Source organism: Hemicordylus capensis, chromosome 4, assembly GCF_027244095.1.
Source record: "Hemicordylus capensis ecotype Gifberg chromosome 4, rHemCap1.1.pri, whole genome shotgun sequence".
Taxonomy (NCBI): Eukaryota; Metazoa; Chordata; class Lepidosauria; order Squamata; family Cordylidae; genus Hemicordylus; species Hemicordylus capensis.
The window spans coordinates 200,963,809-200,982,595 of NC_069660.1; the positions used below are offsets into that span (position 1 = coordinate 200,963,809).

General features: G+C 42.4%; 1 protein-coding gene across 5 annotated transcripts in view; it reads left to right on the plus strand.

The window, feature by feature from the left end:
• The first annotated feature begins 5,053 nt into the window (after positions 1–5,053).
• LOC128324989 (cadherin-6) overlaps positions 5,054–18,787 on the plus strand; it is a 278,253-nt gene continuing 264,519 nt past the window's right edge. For 2 of the 5 annotated variants that reach the window (XM_053250290.1, XM_053250293.1), the window contains exon 1: positions 5,054–5,229. The gene's annotated coding sequence lies outside the window, so the exon portion shown is untranslated. Of the gene's footprint in view, positions 5,230–6,608; positions 6,756–10,145; positions 10,631–18,787 lie in introns of those variants that run through there. The other 3 variants (XM_053250288.1, XM_053250292.1, XM_053250289.1) reach the window with 2 other exon arrangements.

Sequence of the window (18,787 nt, forward strand, 5' to 3'; positions counted from 1 at the left end):
TGCAAAATAAAAATAAAAATGACAGAGACAGATATGGTTCTCTCTCCCCCCACCCACCAGCAGAAGGCCCAACGGAGCAATGTATTCACTGTTCAGATCTGTGATTCAGCAGCAGGCAGAAGGCCCAGCAAGGCAACAGGCCCCGCAAGGCCCAGCAAGTCAGCAGGTCCAACAGGAGTCCAGCAGGGCAGCAGACAGGCCTAGCAGGGTAGGACTGGGGCCCAGCAAAAGCAAGGCAGCATGCACAGCAAGGTAGCAAGGCAAGGCAAGGCAAGACATGTAGCAAGGCAGCCAGTTCTCTTCCTCCAGATTCAGAGGCAGAGTGAAGCCAGGCACTGTCTGCCTGGGCTTTAAATACACTTTTTGCTCCCTGCTCCCTCATCTGTTCCTCCTAGCGAATGGGGGCAGAGTTGCCCTGACAACACTTGGTTTGGAATGATAACAAGCCAACCAGAGAAAAGGAGATTTCAAGCAGTGGCAGAAAACCAATCAGCAAGGGAGAAAAACAACTAAACAGACAAAATGGTGGCTGCCATAGCTGCTTCAACCTTCAAACCAGTTTGAACCAGTTCGCATTGAACCGGGTTTCATTTGGTTCAATCACAGACCGACCACCTTCCTGAGGGCTGGTCCAGTTTATAATCAAATCAGACGAACCTACCCAGATTGTACCGAGCCAGTTCATTTTGAACTAGTCATGCATACCCCTATAGTTGAGCTTATGGTTATACCTAGCTTGCTGCTAAGTAAGGGTGCTGCTGTGGCAATGCTAGGAAGTAACATAAGAAGTTGTAATTGCAATGCAAAACTTCTGTGCAGTGCACTCTGTGAGTTTAGCCTGTTTCGGCCATAGGGAACAATCGGGAAACTTGAAATACCCCATTGTTCCCCATGGGTAGCTCCTAGGGAAATCAAAGTGGGTTGCATGGTAGGGCATGATTGGTGCTACCTACCATCCAACCCACAAAAGAAATGGGCAAGCATGTGATTTTTAACACATTTTTAACCTTTTCCCCAAACCCCCATAGAATCCTTTCTATGGGGTTTTGGTGGAATGGTTGAACATTTGTTCAAAATCACCTGCTTGCCCATTTCTTTTGTGGGTTGGATGGTAGGTAGCACCCATCATGCCCTACCACCCATTCCACTTTGATTTCCCTAGGAGCTACCCATGGGGTACAATGGGGTATTTCAAGTTTCCTCTTTGTTTCCTATGGCCAGAACACTCGAAACACAATGTTTTTAGTTTGTTTCATCAAAGCAGTCAACTCAACCACTGTTTCGACAAAACATTTCAACCATTTTGCGTTTTGTTTCAAGCACAAAACAAAATGCAAAATCCATTTTGTGCACACCCCTACTGGATTATGTAGTCTGATATAAGAAGCACTGGGAAGGAGGAATGATTAAATAAATAAATAAACAAGATCCACAGGCAACATTTACCAGTACAATTTTATGGGGCTATAGGCAAGGGGAAAATGTGTGCTGCTTTTTTCTTTTTTAAGCCCCTGGGAGTTGGGCTGGGCAACATGAAGAGCATCAGTGGCTATCTTGAAACTCTACCAGGAGTAGACAGGAGGCTACAGCTCTTTTGAATACTGAGTTGTATTTGAATCAGAAAATGTGCATAAAGTTAATGAATGGGGCAGATGGCAAATCACAGTTGGTGGACATGCTGCTCTTATCCTAGAGTCTTAATATTTTGCCATAGTTAACCCTAAATTTATGGGGGGGGGATGTGAGGATGGTATGTTTTCAAATTTAAAAGAAAAAGAAAAATATCAGTGTATTCATGCATTAATGAATTAATGTAAAATTGCTCCTATGCACTGGAAGAGAGTCTGGAGAAACAGACAAACTCCTGATTTTGCTGTAGGCACTGGGAACAGAATTCTCAGAGTTCAACACAAACACGGCTGGCTTGCCTGGATCATTGCCTTTGCTATTACATGAATATACGAAATTGCCTTGTACGGAGTCTGTCTAGTTCAATATTGTTTACTTACTGACTGATGGTGGCTCTCCGGGTTCTCAGTCAGAAGCCTGAATTATTTTAACTTGAGATGCCAGAGAGTGAAGCTCCTGTATGACCTCTCTTCAATGGGGGTTGGTTCCAGAGAATTTCAGGAGAGTTGAAAGTGGATAAATGGGTATTTACTTTAGCCTTTTAGAGACCTGTGGGTCCCAGGGTGTAGTCTGATAGCACATAATACAGCTACCTTGCTGAAGCTAAGCAGGCCAAGATCTGGACAATGCCTGGATGCATGACCACTGGGGAACTTAATACACAGTGGCCTGAGTTTCATGATGGAAGAAAGGAAGGATTTAAATGTAATACAAAAAATATTCATGCTTGCTTGGAAGTAAGTCTCAACTGAGTTTGTTTATACTTACTCCCCTGTGAGTATGATTGCAGTCTTATGATTACCTTCTTTTTCTTCTCCTGCCAAATCCTATTAAAGTGTATTCAGGTATCTCCTCATTACATGTTGCAGCCTTAGGGCAGTAATTCCAACCTGTACACCAAGGCACACCCATGTGCTGCGACACATGTACACTAACCTGTACACCAGGGCACATCCATGTGCTGCAACAGAACTGCTGGTGAGCCATGAGCAATGATTTAATGTGAATCTACACAGGCCACTTCCGGATGACAATAATATGTAACTGTATATAAATAAAATGTAAAATGTAACAAATTGGACAATAAAATAAAATAAAATGACAATAAAATGATTGGCAGGGGTAAGCAGCGAGGTGGCCAAATTTGCAGATGATACCAATCTCTTTCGGGTAGTGAAATCCAAAACAGATTGTGAGGCGCTCCAAAAGGATCTCTCCAAACTGGGGGAGTGGGCGACAAAGTGGCAAATGCAGTTCAATGTTGGCAAGTGTAAAGTGATGCATATTGGGATGAAAAACCCCAACTTCAAGTATATGCTGATGGGATTTGCGCTGTCGGTGACTGACCAGGAGAGGGATCTTGGGGTCGTGGTGGACAGCTCATTGAAAGTGTTGACTCAATATGCAGCAGCTGTGAAAAAGGCCAATTCCATGCTAGGGATAATAAGGAATGGGGTTGAAAATAAAACGGCTAATATTATAATGCCCTTATACAAAACTATGGTGCAACCACACTTGGAGTACTGCGTACAATTCTGGTCACCACATCTAAAAAGGGACATTGTTGAAATGGAAGATGCAGTTCAAGGTGCAGAAGAGGTCAACCAAGATGATCAGGGGCCTAGAGCACCTTTCTTATGAGGCTAGGTTACAACACCTGGGGCTTTTTAGTTTAGAAAAAAGATGGCTGTGGGGAGACATGATAGAGGTCTATAAAATCATGCATGGTGTGGAGAAAGTGGAGAGAGAGAAATTCTTCTCCCTCTCCCATAACACTAGAACCAGGGGTTATCCCATGAAATTGATTGCTGGGAAATCTAGGACCAACAAACGGAAGTACTTTTTCACACAACGCATATTCCACTTGTGGAATTCTCTGCTACAAGATGTGGTGACAGCCAACAACCTGGATGGCTTTAAGAAGGGTTTGGATAACTTCATGGAGGAGAGGTCTATCAATGGCTACTAGTCAGAGGGCTGTGGGCCACCTCCAGCCTCCAAGGCAGGATGCCTCTGAGTACCAGTTGCAGGGGAGTAACAGCAGGAGAGAGGGCATGCCCTCAACTCCTGCCTGTGGCTTCCAGCGGTATCTGGTGGGCCACTGTGCGAAACAGGATGCTGGACTAGATGGGCCTTGGGCCTGATCCAGCAGGGCTGTTCTTATGTTCTGGAACACTTTGGCAGACTTGCGGATACGTCGCGTGCTCTCCATATGCTCAGCAGGGTCCTAGTTTGATTTCTTCAGTGCCCCCTGCTACTCTGCTCTAGCTTTCCATGAAGAACTTTCCTACTTTTCTGGCAAACAGTAGTTCTTCACAAAAAGCAAGAGCTGGCCTAAGATTCTGGAAGTCTGCTGAGATGTGTGGAAAGAGAGTGGAATCACAATTGGAAAAACACTGTTCCAGCTATTTTTATTGCGAGGGAAAGCAGAGGGGTGTGTGTGGGGGTCATGAAAAACTGAACCAAAAAGAGAGAGGAGGTGCATAAAATGTGTTTGATACAAAATCCCAGTGCGTTTTGAGTATACACTCTTCATCAGGGAGAAAATGATCAAGAAATAACAGTATTCTAAAAGATACTGCATGAACATGATGCAAAGCTTGCAGTATCTTTTTGAACACTGCTGTTTCTTGATCATTTTCTCCCTGATGAAGAGTGTATACTCAAAACGCACCGTGATTTTGTATCAAACATATTTTATGCACCTCCTCTCTCTTTTTGGTTCAGTTTTTTGGTGACCCACACACACATCCCTCTGCTTTCCCTCACCTCCTTTTCATCAGCTGGTCATGTCATTTACAAATATGAATATGAAGAATACTTACATACCACTTTTCAACAAAAGTTCCCAAAGTGATTTAAAAATAAACAAATAAACAAACAAATAAAATGGCTCCCTGTTCCCAAAGGGCTCACAATTTAAAAACATAAAGTAAACACCAGCAACAGCCAACGGAGGGATGTTGTGCTACGGATGGATAGGGCCAGTTGCTCTCCCCCGACTAAATATTTGTCACATTCATATTTGTAAATAAAGAGAATCACCATTTAAAAAAGGTATCTCTTTGCTCAGTCAGCAGGGGTGCATATCTCTGCACTAGATGTGACTGGATCAACTCACTGACTGCTGATCCACAGGTACAGCAGAATTCCTTCAGAGAAGACAAGTGCATATCCATTCTGGAACACAGCAGGTAGGCTCTTTTAAATGCATAAAGTTCTTACACAAGCCATGTTCACACATTATGAAAACCATGAATGCTGTACCCAGGTACAATTCCCACAGGAGCACAGCAAGTGCTCTTTAAGGGTTAAAATAACAGGTGATATAGGCTTGTCCAGCAGCTGCAAGTTGAATTGGGATTACCATATATGGTAAAAAAGCCACTATCCTCCTCAGAAGATCCAGAGGCCTGCTGGAGAAGTCCCTGCAGAGAGAGCTCCCCTGCTGGTTATTTGTTAAGGCTATATTTATTATTTTCAGGCTTTTCAGAAGGGGAGACAGAAATAGACTGTATCTTAACACCAAAGAAAGAACTCTAAACAAGCCAAAAACAACACCAAAAGGAAAAACCTGCTTGGACATATGCATCTGAACAAGTCTGTAACCTTTTAAAAATTCATTTTGTAAATTCTGTTGCTTGTGTTAAGAAAGAAACTTTAAAGAGCAAAGTTATCATTTAATTGTTGTTATGATTGCTTCCCCCCCCCCTTTATATGGAAAGTTAAAGAAATCTCACAGACAGGATCACACTGCCAATTGTAAAACACCCATACATAGTATAAAGAAAGTGTTATACAAGGCCACCCCAATGTGTTGTGTAGCTCTTCCTTCTGAAGGAGAGATCCACCCCATGGCTGAGGGTGCTGGTTGCTCAGCATTTCATTCAAAGGAAGGATGTCTCCCTGAGTACAGTGTTTATCGTTGCAAACACATGCTGTATCTGTAGATAATAGAACTATAGGTCACATTGGCATGGGGGCTGGGCTTGCTGGCTACTTCCACAGAAGTTGTAGGTGGGTACAGCTTCCTAGGGATGTGCGAACCGGCTTGAAGTCAAGCCGGTTTGCTATCAAACCGGGCCTGTTTGATGGCTTGTCCTCAAGCCAAACAGGGCCCGGTTCGGTTCAGCTTGACTTCGAAGCAACCCCCCCCCTGCCAGTTCAGGGGTTCTAAATGTGAATTATATTATTTAATAATAATAATAATAATAATAAAAACTCTCACTGCTGGGCATGCAAAGGCTGCCATGAGCCAGGAGAGGGCCAGAAAGGCTAAAAAACGGGCCTTAACAGCCTGAAGGGCAGGGGAGGGGCTCGAACTCAAGCTGAGCCTGGAGTATTCAGGGGTGTGCAAAAATGAATATGCCTGGTGACTGGTCCGTACTCGAACCGAACTGGGCCAATCGGCTTTGTGCACATTCCTAAAGCTTCCATTGGTTTCATAATATGTGAAAATAAATATAATAAAATTTTATTCCATAAAATAAAATATTGGATGGCGGGGGGGGGGGTTGTGTGTCAAAGTCAGCATATCTCCGCTCCCCCCCCCCCCGAAAATGGTGTGATCAGCGTTCAGCTATTTGGGCAATACTGCCTGAGGAGCTTCGGATACTAGGCATGTTGTGAATTGTCTGTCATTTCTGTGTAAGGGGCAAATTGAAATTCCTAATATTGTTCAGGTTATACATTCATTACTTTAACAGTGTAGATATATATTTTTAAAGCACTGTTCTACAAGTTATCTCACTGAAATAGAGAATCATAGAGTTTTAGAACTAGAAGGGACCTTGGCATAAGCGGAACTGGGGGGGCAGGCAGGGCACGTGTCCTAGGCGCCACTGAGGTAGGGGCGCCACCCCAGTTCCTGCCACCCCCACCCCATTGCCCACCTGCCCAGCTCCAGGGCCCCTCAGCCACTTGCCTCCAGCTCCGGCCTAGGATCTGCAGAGCTCTTCTCTCCCCGCCTCTCAGCTGATTGGCGGGGCTTCCAGAGAGGCCTCCGAGTAGGCCTCCCTGAAGCCTGAACTCAGCAGGCCCCAGCAAGCCAGGAAGGAGGCTGGCAGAGCTCCCTGCAGCAGACCCTCCCTGCAGCAGACCAGACCATCCAGCACAGCCTTTGCAAGGTAGGCTGTGAATTCCTTTTTGTGGTTACCCCCATATATAGGGATCTGCTTGCCACAGGGCTTTGATATGGGTGGTGGGGCAAGACTGAGAAGTCTCTGAATATTTAATTTAAAACAGACTGGAAAATGTGCTAGCTTTAAAAACAAAAACTATCTAAGGCCTATAAGTGGCTTGTTTCATGTCAGAAAATTACAAAAACTTCTGGAACAAATATTCATTCATTCATTCATTCTTTCATTCATTTATAAATGAACTTATGTTCAAGTTGTTTTGCAACCCAGAAGCACTTATGTTCAAGTTGTTTTGCAACCCAGAAAGGTCTGAGTGAGAACTGTGAAGCATGTGTTGTGCTTTTATTTTATTTTATTTTTCTTGTGTGTGAACCTATCTCCAATAACTTGCAGGGACTTCAGGGTAAATCTGGCCAACATGTGAATGCAGCACCTCCATTCCAGAGGAGATGTGTGTTAAAGGGCTTTAAAAGCCTCGTGTGAAAAACCTCCTGGAATCAAACTTGACTGAATTTGTTCAGAATTCTGAGAAAACAAACATAGGCTCACCCTGCATGGTTGAAAGTCTCCTTTGCTAATCTGCAGCAAGGGGGCCATTTTAATAATTAGCGTTGCTAGTGTGTTCTAGGCCTTAAAAGTAGCACAAATATATAGTACTCAATGTATATCACTATATAATATGAAGTGTGCATGTGTGTATTCAGTGAAATGTATTTCCAGGCAGCATACTTATTTTGAAATATCAGACTTAAAATCCTTGGGGGCCTGGGATGTGTGGAGGCCCTGGACTTTGAGGGGCTGGGGGCCCATTTTAAAATCTCATCTTGGCCTATTCCAACCTTGCTATGCCCCTGGCGGTCACTACACATGGGTTTCTGCACAACACCTGCACAGAAGAAACTTCCATGTAGAAAATGTATCTCTTGTAAATTGACCGTGAATTTTCCATCCATGACTGGGATATCTGAGAGTTAGTCAATAATAAAAGAACAGCACACTGCTTGTGACAGGAAGGGGCAAATTACAATGATTTCTTAGTTTGGCAGGGGCTGGTTTTGGCCCTGGCAGAACTTGGCTGTCTGCTCCTGTTGCAAATACCTCTGTCTAGTGTGGCAAACTAATGTATCCTCCTCCCTCTTGGTGTCAAAGTAAGCACTAGTGTGGTGAATGCACATATACCCCATCATGAGCCAACAGTCATCATAAGACAAAGGCTGGCAGGAATCATTCACTGGTTTATAGACCGCCCCCCTTCTTCTTCCCCTATTTTGCTAGTGGCTATTTGGGCAGGCGATCCTCTAGGACAAAGTCATGTTTTTTAAAAAGCATGAGAGGAGACAGAGAAAATGACACTTGGAATCCTCACATAACTCCTGACTGTTGTTCTAGGTCTTTTACAGAGATGGCTCATGTTTTCAGGTTTTGATCAACAACCATGTCTAGATGGTACAGTGTTCCTTTTAACAGGGATTTCCAGATATTGTTGACTACAAGTCCCATCATTCCTGTTTGGACAGGGGTGCAATTTCAGTGCTTGCCCTAGCCACTATTTTTCCTAGTTACACCTCTGGACCTTGGGGATCTTCTAGTCCAACCCCCCCCCCCCCCCCCGTCCAAAGCAGGAATTTGCTACAATGTCCCTGCTGTAAACCGTTATTTTTAAAATAATAACTGAATTTTTAGGCTGATTCATTCAAGTACACACATCACACAAAAACTCATACTTGATCAATCACAGCTGAATGTCTGCACTGCCTATCGAAAAGCACTGGAACCGTTCAGTCCATAATTGACAAGCCCCTCCTTCATGTGAGATGCAGTGCATTTGCACATCTCCGTTCCAGCCAGTGTGCTGCTCTGCTACCATATAATTGCATGGAGAGATGGAACATCTCTCTCCCAGGCAGCTTTTATCTGCCACAGCGGGGATGATAATACAGCCTACCTGACAGGGCTGTTGTAAAGGTTACTGAGATAATGAAGTACTCTGAGTGCTCAAAAAGCACTGTATAAATGGCAAGTACCATCACCGCCAGATCTGATTAAGAACTCATTAATCCTGTGCTGAGGCACCTTTCAAAAGTGGTGATTCTCTTTATTTAGCAGGGGGAGAGCAACTGGCTCTATCCATCCTCAGCACAGGATCCCTCCAGTGGCTGCTGCTGGTACCTGTTTCTTTTCTAGGCCAGCGAGCCCTTGGGGAACCAAGGCCCTGTTCTAGGCCAGCGAGCCCTTGGGAAGCCCATTTGATTGATTGACTTCTAGTCCCAATTTTAGACACGCTTTGACTTTAGCGCGTCTGGACGTCCTCCCCTCCGTTGTTTTGGAGGGTAGTATGTTTATTGTAGTCACAGACCAGATTAACAAACAATAACAATTAATAGCATTAATAAGCACATTCAAAAATTTCAAAAGTTAACAAAATCACAAACTATTCAAATTACTAATACAGTCTTTACGGAGCTTCGACGCCACAAAACAGAACTTTGCCACATTATCTGAGGCACTCCTCAGGCACTCCTTTTCCCGCTTACATATGTCCCTGTGGTACGGGCCAAGTGGAGAACAGCGCACATTCTATTTTATATTGTGATTTTGATAGGGATGCCCATTTAGGATTAATCTCCCCTTTGCTGACTGATTTTATAGGGCATCCTGATGATTTTTATCTGAAGTTTTTATTAGCCAATCCTGATGAGAATGTTATTAATAGAGTGGCCAGGTACTTTTATATAATTTGTAAAATCCGTTCAGGTTTTCAAATGTTTGATCTTGATTTGTTCTTATGTTTTCTGTTTTTCTGTGTCTGTTCTTTTTTGTGTTTTTGTACTCTGGTCTATGACTGTAATAAAGATTGGAAGATTGGATTGGATTGACTTCTATCTATATAAATCGCTTTGGGGACTTTTGTGGGAAAGCGTCATCTAAATATCCGCCGTCGTATTCCTTCCGTGAGGCAGACCACAAGAAGAAACTCGAAACGGAGTTGTTGCTCCAGGGCTATAAGAGCAGCCACCGATTGTGTGGGCGAGTCTAGCCTTTAAAAGTTACCACCGAGGAGTGGGGGTGGTGGTTATGAATGGAGGTGAGACTGAGCTGAAACATCGCACACCTCTCTGACAGGTTATAAGGCAGTCGCCACCTTCCCCGCAGCCTCCACCCGGCCGCGTTTGCCTTTTATATTCTCGCAACCAGCAGCTGAGAGGGAGGGCAGGTCCTGAGACATCAAAAGAAGAAGCCAGTTATATATATATTTATATATTGATAAATATATATATATTTTTTTTCTGTCACGGGGAGGGGGAGGTCCTCCACAAAGCCCTCCTCCTCGTCCCCTCCCACCGCATTCATTTGCAAATCGCTGGATGCCTGGAAGTGTCTGCTTTCTTGTTCCTCAGCCCTTAACCTGCCCATACCGAGCCGCAGCTCCAGAGGCGCAGCAGTAATAGCGGCAGTGGCGGCGGCAAGAGCCGCACTACCCTTCGCGCGCAGTGCGTGTGTGTGTGTGCGCCCGAGAGAGAAAGAAGAGGCAGAGCGAGGAAGCGAGAGTATATAAGAGAGAGAGAGAGAGAGAGATTCCTCCCCCTCTTTCATTTCCCTCAATTAATCAGGAGCACTGAATGGAAGCCGAGCAGACAGAGAGCCCTTTCGGCTTCGCTGCAGCCCAAGCCAGAGTTTGAAAGTGATGCTGGACGAGAAAGAGCCAGAGCCCCAGTTCCATGCAAGTAGCTTCAGCGGCAGTGGAGGAGGAAGGCAGGCAGGCAGAGAAGCGGCACCGTTGCTACCAGCGCTGGCCCCCTGTTTATTCCTGACTCTTTGAGGCTGAGCCGCTTGACTCATCCTTTTTCCTTCTCTTCTTACCGGTAAGGAAGCGAGGCTTTGCGCTTGTTTCAAGCAGCCTGGAAATGGTAGCAGATGCTTCCCCTCTGTTTGTCTTGGTTTGTTGAGTCTGGAGTGTGTGTGTGTGTGTATTGTCTGTCTGTGTGTGTGTGTGTGTGTGCCCCTCCCTTCCCCCTCTTCTTGTTTGGTCTGCTTCAAATGCTAATGAAACCCTGTTATTTGCAAAAGTTGGCAGGTCCGTTACTATGGGGGCACCGTAGTAGCACATGGACAGCTATGCGCTCTTTAGGCAGGGGATGGGTTTTGGTGCATGAATGGGATGCCGGCTGTATGGGAGCAATTCATGCTCTCAGTTTTAGGTGCTGACCTCTGGAATATTTCTCTTGCTAGTAACCCCGTTAGACTCCCCAATATATATCCCTAACACCTCACCCCACCCCCACCACCCTTATTTGTAACCTTTTTATAAACTAGATGAATGAGAAGGGGAAAACTATTCTCAGATCTGATCTTGATCTCATTAGGCAAAAGGAAAGTTATTGGGGGGAAATGTTGATCCAGAGCGGGTGCACAATTTGAAATTAGGTCTTCCTTTGAGGAAGAAGTCAGGAGAGCTGGAGGAGTTGCAGGAGATGCTACCAAAGCAGCAAAATTTGCAGTCTTTTGCATATTAAAGAAAGGTTGGTGTGTAAGGTGAATAGATGGGCTATAGAAGTTTAGCAATTATAGGAAATGTAAGACTAGGGTAAAACATGTCTCTGGTTAAACTCTATATGTTGGAGCGCTCTGGATGCATTCCTATCATATACATGTGCAAGTGTGCATATTTGTACAGAGAGAGAGAGAGAGAGAGAGAGAGAGAGAGAGAGAACGAACATTTTTATTCCAGAATCTGAGTCTGGAGATAGGCAGATACTGTACCATGGAGGTCAGCAGCTGTGGAATGAGGTCTCAACAGTGCTGCAATAAAATCCATATTTTATGGAGAGTTAAATGCAGTACTTTGTAAGTGCAAGTGGATGTTCATCTAGGGTAACTCCTGGTGACATTCAAGGATCAAGAAGTTTAATGGCCAAAATTACACTCACCCCAGCAGCACCTCTGCTGCCTTTAGCCAGAAAGGGAATGGGAGATACCTCTTTATGATACCTACAATTTAAAGTGTTGTTATCCAAAAGAAGGGTGGGCTCTTTAGCCAGATCTCTTCTAAGAGGGTGAGGTCATTCATTGGTCAGACAAGTAAAAGTCTTGAAATGAGGCTGATGCAGCTCTCTATAGTATACACCTAACTGTTATGTGAATGTGCCATTCATTGCGTACTATGTTAGCCGCTCCGTAGATGGAATAGTGTACATCGGATATCTAATAAAAGAGACATATGCAGATTGGGCTCACTGCTCTGAAACTTGCGTGCAAAAACTGTGGACGCCGTTTAATACACAAGATACTGTGCAAAATTGTGCAAGACAGAAGATGCCAGATATTGATGCAAGACTACATTAGGAAGAACCCCACAGTTAGGTGTATATGCTGTGTACATGCAGAGTATGTAATTACTCTTCTCTCATTATGTAGGGGCCACATCTGACAATGTATACCAGGAAAGAATTTGTCTGGAATGTACATGTATATATTCACCAGATACATATTTTCCCTGCAGCCAGGACTAACATTTCAACAACATGTTTAGATTCCTCCAGGAAGTGTTTGCACAGAACTTTCAGTGTTTTATAAATCTGATTAACACTGACTCCACACCAAGGTGATGATAGTGGAGTATTACCCCTCCTTATATTCCTAGTCCCTCTTTTTTAGTAGGAGTGATTGAGGCAATCACTTTCAGTGTGGAAAAGAGGGTGTGGAATGTGCAGATGAGTCTGGTGGGATGAGATCAAGCAGATTTCTTCCCCACCACCACCACCAGATATAAATGCTGGTTTCCATCAGGCTGTCACACTGAAAACATCTGATTAAATGGGCTCCTTTAAGCAGCTCAAATCTGCTAATAAATAACTGCAGGACTGAATCTCTGCTCTCTGATGTTATCGGGCAGGGTTCTAGCACTTATCTCTTGCACCAGGAATACTCTGCCCCAAATTTCAAGCAATTTGCAATCAAAAGTAACTGGTTCCTCAGAAATAACAGTCAGTGGCAGAAAAATGTCTTAAAGCCAAGTGGAAATGCTTCAGTCTGTGGCTCCCTGCAGTTATCCTCTGCAGCGATTTGAGGCTTTTGAAAGCTAGTGTCCCCTCTGGGGACTTGCTAGTTCCTCTTTATAGCAGCTTTCACACCAGATTCCTGATATCACATATCTCAGGGCAAGCCAACAAATTTTGCATCTCTAATCTATTGTTTAAACAAAATAAGTTAAAACCGCATTATCTGTTTAAAAAATGCATCTCAACATCCATTTCCTCACCCCTACATCAAATTCCCTGTGCAAGCATTCACCTGCATCTAAAGAGTAATTTCCTCCCCCCGCCTCTGAAAAGGAAAGTTGCATTTTGTAGCTGTTAGCTTCCTAAAAATGCATATATATTCAGGAACATCTATTGAGGGAAATGTCTAGCTTTCTTTTTCTCTCTGCCATATATGAGTCAACTACTTTTGAAAACTTGATGGAAGTTTTGAACAGGCAAGGTGTGTTATCAGACTGTAGGTCTGCTTTCATGACTCCTACATGGAACTAATGATCCACTGACAGGTTTTTCCATTTCCTAAGACATTAATTTTCTCTCTGTATTTTCATCTCTTTTTAGTGGAGACTTTTTTTAATAGACTCTTTTTCATAGATTATCTGGGATGTGAACATATCTTAGTTGGATCATGAAACCTTGTGCTCCATTCACCATGATAAACTGAGTCCTTTTATAAGTGGAGAACTTGTACAGTTGCAGTTGTGCAGCAGAATATTGTGATCCATTTTGCCCAGAAATCTTTCTTTCTCTTCCTCTCGTTTCCTGTTGTGATGTCATTCTGATATTGATTTTTTTTTTTAATGCTGGCTCCCAGTATTAAAGCTCATTATGAGGACATTGTTTCTGAATCCCAGATGAAACTGTGAGCAATTGAAAAAATGAAAAGGTAGATATTATCCTGAATCCAAGTGCACTGTCTGTGGCATCATGTAAATATCACTGCAAAACCAGCCCAACGTCACAATGTGTGATGTTGCATGAATGTAGCTGTATCTTGCAACCTTCCAAGGTCTGATCTGCTGCTGGCCCAGTCCGTTTTAGGAGTGGAGTATAAATCAAATTGGTGGTACAATTATCCCCTGATAATTGAGCAAAGAGGCACCTTTTTAAAGTGGTGATTATCTTTATTTAGCAGGGGGAGAGCAACTGGCCCCGTCCATCCCCAACACAGCATCCCTACAGTGGCTGTTGCTGGTGTCTACCTTATGTTTCTTTTTTAGATTGTGAGCCCTGTGGGGACAGGGGGCCATTTTATTTATCTATTTATATTTATGTAAACTACTTTGGGAACTTTCTGTTGAAAAGCAGTATATAAATAATGGTCGCATTCATACAGAGCAATTGTATCAGGCCCAGGTGTGGATCTTCTTCACACATTGTGTGAGGATGACAGCAATTTCCTTCCTTGAGAGGAATCTATAGAAATTCTGTATAATATGACAGGAGGAAAACACCAAAAGGCACAGATCAAGAATGAGTACCTCTAGTGGGCAAGTATGCATTTATGAACTTGCCCAAGTTATGGCATATTTAATTTACTTTTGCCTTAACTGGATTTACTCCTTGACCTGTGAAATTATACAAAAATAAAGCAGATATACTTAATATAATGTCTTCTGGTTCCTGTTGGTTTAAAGTTGGTTTTCTCCCAATGTCTTTATTGAATATATTTTTTTAAAAAATAGAGTAATCCTAGAAGGGTGTTCTGGCTCTCTTGGTGCACCTACATGAATTTAGTTTCAATAACCAATATGTTTCAATATTGGACATTTTTTTGAGATAGGATTTTATACTTGCCATTCATTCTCTCTCTCTCTCTCTCTCTCTCTCTCTCTCTCTCACACACACACACACACACACACACACACACACACACACACACACAGAGTCCATTGACTGTTTGCTATTCTTTGTGCTAGAAAATTGATCTGTACAGCTGACTTGGTGCAGGAGTTGACTTGCACTTTAAATATTGGTTCTTAGCTCTGTTAAAGTTGTGTATTAGGGAAAACATGGAATTCTGGCATAAGCACATTTCACTGCATTATTGGTTTCTGCCTTGGCATCCCATTCTTAAGGTTCTGAGTGAATCAGGGGTCTGGGGTAGGGTGACTCAACTTGGAATGTATGATTCTTTCAAGAATGTATTTTGACTCAGCTGCTGTCTAGTGTCTACCTCATTTGCGTGACAAAAAGGTACACAAACAGATTTTCAGTCCTTTTCCTTCCCCCCTTTGAATACTGAATAATAAATACAAAGTATCCAGATCATGATTCAAACAAGGAGCCTGCAGAAAACGTTATTTATTTGTTGTATGTGGCTTTTAAAAATCTTTAAATACTGTTATAGCAGTTCATTCTCACATTCCCTTTGAAAATTGTTAGCCAGGGAATTGAAGGTTGGGTTGTTCATTTGGAGGTGGACATTTTGATAACTGCATAGTTTTTTGCTGTCGACACAAACTTCCTATGTGACCGTGGGCAAGTTATTTAGCATCATTTGCTTCAAAAGTAACAGGAAGTCTTCCCCTCAGTAAATGTATTCTGCACAGTATTTAAAACGGGGACATAGCTACAAGTAAACAAGGAAGGGGCAAATGTCCCTGGGCCTCTGAGCTTGTTCTTTGCTTTCCTCCTTGCACCTCTCTAAAGAGGAAGGCAGGGGCAGTAGAGGCCCATCTTCACTTTTGTTCAAGGCACACTGCAACCTTGCCATGCCTCATTTTAAAAGTTATGAAATCTAGCAATATCTTCTGTATTATTGTAAGATAGAATGTTTCATAAGACCTAAAAAAACAACAACCACCTTTTACTATAATCAAGAATGTTAGAACTTTTGGTTTTTAAAAAAGGGAGCACTGTTCAGCCAAGATTAAGTGTATTGAATTTCCATTGATTTCTGTAAGAAAAAGCAGTGGGAATTCACAATGCTTAATTTCAGTTGAATTTTGCCTTATGTCACTAGTCCTTATACTTATGACAAAAAGCCATTAACTAACTTGTGGCCACAATGCTGTTTTTAAGACTCATGAGCCGATTTAATGCAGATTCTGTTGATTGTTGGCATCCTTTTTGTTTTTAAATGGTGTGAAATCAGAAGCACTGTGCATAGATGGGCAGTGTTGCTCAGTGCAGCACTGTGGCCATGCTGGACACTAGTAAACTGTGACATTCAGCATATTAATGCCACCTACATCTCAGGCACATTCTTGAGGAACCTACTCCTCAGGCACAGTGTCTCACTGCAGACAATGGCAACATTCACATATCTTCAGTGGTATGAAAACTATGTACAAATGGGGCTTCTCAGATGTTCTTTATTTTAATAGGTTTCCCTTATTCCACAGCATTCCTAGAGCATAATCAATATTCCTAATTCAGAACATTACAGACTATAACCCATTACTTTCCTACACAAGCAATTTCTATAATTCAGAAATTATTCTTCCACTCTGCAATTTCAGTTTTCAGAAGTGGGCATAACGTTGTTGTTCTACAAAATAAGTTATCCTTCCAAAAATCTGAGTTGATTAATAATATGAGTTTAAGAGTCAGTTCAATCTCAGTGATCGCTTTTGAGGAAACAACATTTTAAAATGTTATTCTTTTTTCACAGCTGTCATCATCTTAGAAATGGCTTTCCCTGCCTTCTATGGCTCCTATAGGTACTTGTTTAAAAAACGATATATATTTTAAACCATGCCCAATTTATCAAGGCCAGCTTTTAAGTCAAATAAAAGTTTATTAATCAATTAATCTGACTGATTAATTGACTTTATGTGGCAGCCCTGTTTCTTTTTTCTTTTTAAATATAGGAAGCATACTTCTTATTGCTCTTTGCTGCCCCCAGAAGCCGTCTTTTTAAAATTTTTGAACATATTTTTAAGAGTAAAGGCAGGTCTGATAAAAGTTGGTTCACACGCTTATTTTTGCCTTGACCAATATATATGGTAAAGCTTGGTTCATCATAAATGCTGTGGTCTATACCTGAAATATGAACAGTCCATACAGGACAGACATCTGGAAGTCTGTTGTTTTTTAGAGGTTTTCAATAGCAGCCCTGCTGTGACTTGATAACCCTTCTGCCTCCATAAAGTTGCAGTATGTGGTCTACTCCTGATTTTAGTAGGTCCACATCTGATGGATGTACCTAACTGTGCAGGCATTCACTTGCTTTCACTATGCTAAAGTTGCTGTTGGCCCTTTGTTTGTCTCAGGGTAAAACAGATTGATACAGATAAAACAGTTTTGTCTCAGGGTAAAACAGATTGATACTTTACTTCATATAGAAGCATTACTCCTTCATGGGAAATAGATTAACTCTGATTGGTTGGATGCATTTTAATGCATGTTACTGGAGGGTTCCAAAAGCTTGTAGGATCATCCAAAACTACCAGTTTTCCTTCAGGAAAAGCTTTCTTTTTAAATCATCTTTTCTGCCAGGAGAAGAAATATTTTTACCTTCTCTTTCTGTTCCTCTTTCAGAAGGAGAGAGGAATTGAACAGAACATGTCCACACTAGGCTTTTGGGACCTTCCCTCTCCATTTTACACTGCTTTATTTCCACCCAGTCCTAGTCCCTCCTTCTTCATATTTTTGCTGTCCTCTCCCCCTTTTGAAGCATAGCACACTTTATGGACTCTCAGTAAGACCAAATGGTAATATATACTCATATAGTGTAGTGCCTGGCCCTCGCTGAGTTTTCAGTGAATCGTTACAATAGCTACTCTGCTGCTTCTTTAAAGCTAGATTGGAGAGACATTGCCCCCCCTCAAGAGTTGAAGGTTAGTGTGATAGAGACATCATTGTCCATTTTATGCACACCTATCCCACCCTCTTGTTTGTTCTCAGGTTTTGCATGAGTTTTGTCGTGTTGATGACAGTACATTTTGGGAATGGGAACTTCAGCATACAGAGTCTACCAGACTGGAAATTCCTGAGCCATTATGAGCCAAGCCAACCCTCCTCTGAATTTCAGCTGAGCAAATAATGCCTCAGCACCAGCCCTCCACCATAACTCGTCCTTGCTGCCAGTTTCCCTCCACATCCCCTCACAACTCTATAAGTTTGGAAAGGCTGGAAAGGGAGGGGAAGAACCAGCACAGAGACAACTGGTGAAAACCTGAGGCTCATCCTAAATTCTCATGATTCCTGTCAGCAGGAAAAACCTCTGAACATCCTCAGAAGCTACAGTGCTGATTGGAACACTTTTAAAAATATTTAAAGAGTTATTTGTTAAGATATGTTGTTATTTATAACACTAAATGATAGCATTGAAAACAGAATTACAACTAAAAAGAGTTAAAGTTATGAAAAAAGATCATCTATATTATCATTTTGGGTAGCACAAAACTATTGGGAAGAAAAAAAGGCTACTCATAATTAAATTATGACTCTGGGAAATGCTGCCTTTTTGTTTCCTCTAAGAAATCCTTTCCTCACACCCTTGTTAAATTGGAATTATTTTAACCAACATCCTTAGGAAGATTCCTTATAGGAATTGAAAAATTAACAGTTCTCAGAGTTTCCATTGGCAGTGAGGTCATATGCTCAGAAGCCTTCATTCCAGAAAAGAAGCTAGCTTCCTCTGGTTTTCTCTGTCACTCATTTCCTTCTTTTCCCCTTCCCCACGCTTTCCAAAATTTACCAAGTTGCAAGAAATAGGACAGGCATCAGCATTACTCTTGGAAGGCCTGGTAATCCCAGAGGAGTGCCCCTTGCTGGAGTTTTCAGAGCTTTGGGGCTCTTGAAAAAACAACCCTGAGTTATCTCCAAAAGTTATCCAGGGAAGTTCCGAAAGACTGAGCCAATTATGAATTAAAATAGGGAATTTCACCCATCACTAGTAGTATTTGAAACCTCTGCCAACCCTGTTTGGCCAGACACAATAGTAGGAGAAAGTGAGTGTGTGTGTGTGTGTGTGTGTGTGTGTGTATGTGTACACACCATGGAAAATGAGAGAACACCCTTAAAAAACCATTG